The sequence below is a fragment of the Echinops telfairi genome, unplaced genomic scaffold (assembly GCF_000313985.2).
Source record: "Echinops telfairi isolate 266 unplaced genomic scaffold, ASM31398v2 ScPeMD7_5592;HRSCAF=6446, whole genome shotgun sequence".
In the NCBI taxonomy this organism is placed as follows: Eukaryota; Metazoa; Chordata; class Mammalia; order Afrosoricida; family Tenrecidae; genus Echinops; species Echinops telfairi.
In genome coordinates this window covers 36,016,689-36,017,735 of record NW_022109491.1, presented here as the reverse complement: position 1 = coordinate 36,017,735, position 1,047 = coordinate 36,016,689, and the positions used below count along the sequence as shown (strand labels likewise).

The 1,047-nt window shown below is 43.3% G+C and overlaps 1 protein-coding gene across 2 annotated transcripts in view; it reads left to right on the top strand.

The window, feature by feature from the left end:
• PAK5 (p21 (RAC1) activated kinase 5) overlaps positions 1 to 1,047 on the top strand; it is a 334,352-nt gene that overhangs the window by 194,721 nt on the left and 138,584 nt on the right. The gene's annotated exons all lie outside the window — the stretch shown is intronic.

Genomic DNA, 1,047 nt, shown 5'->3' with positions numbered 1-1,047 from the left:
CAGATTTTTTTCCATAATGTTTTGTATTTGAAGTTCACACTTGTGCTGCTAAATTTTGACAATGCCATATAACAAGCAAGTCCAGAATCTCAATGGTTTAATGGCCATTAGTCCTCACTCGGGAGTCAGCTGTGGTTTGGCTGTAGCTCAGCTAGGGCTCTGTTGGGCTTGCCTGGGTGTCTCAGTTGGCTAGTGTCGCTGCAACAGATATACTATGAATGGCTATTTGTTTTCTCATTATTTAAGCGGAGAGACATTCAAATTTGGGAACTGGCTCTGAGAGAATGTTCTCTGTCAGCTCTAAAAGAAAATGTGTTCTTTTCCAGCATACCTCTGTTCTTTGGTGATACTCATATAACATCTATCTGCCGGTTTGTGATTGCTTGTCTTCTGTGTCTCCGCTGTCCCTGCCATCACTCAGAAGTCATTAGGTTTAGGACACACCCCAGTATTTGACCTGGCCTCCTTAACATTTTAATGAAAACCCAATTCCAAAACAAGGGTTGCATTTGCAAGTGAAGGGGTCAGGATGCTGATACTTAGTTTGGTGGTGCACCATTCATTCCATAACACAACTGAATCTAGGCTGGAGGCTGAGAAGATAGGAGCTTCTTCAATCTCTCCTTCCAGAACCTAAACCTAGGTAGCTACCTGAGAGTTGGTCAAGGCAAGAGGGAAAGAAACAAGACACGATTCTTCCCAAAGCCTCCACCTGCACTACTTCTTTACCCTAGTCTGGTGGTCAAAGCAGATCTTATTGTTAAGTCGAAACTCGCCAACAGGACAGAACACTCAATGCCATCCACATGGAAACACAGCAAGTCAAACAGAGAACAAAAAATATCAGAATGATGGTGCCCAGCTATCAAAAAGTATAGTGTCTTGGGTCTTAGGCTTGAAGATAAACAAGTGCCCATCAAGCTCAGAAGCAACAAAGCCCAAATGGAAGAAGCACACCAGCCTATGTGATCACAAGGTGTCGAAGGGATCAGTTATCACACATCAATAGAACAAAAAAGCTTACCATAGTAAATGAGGGGGGGAGTG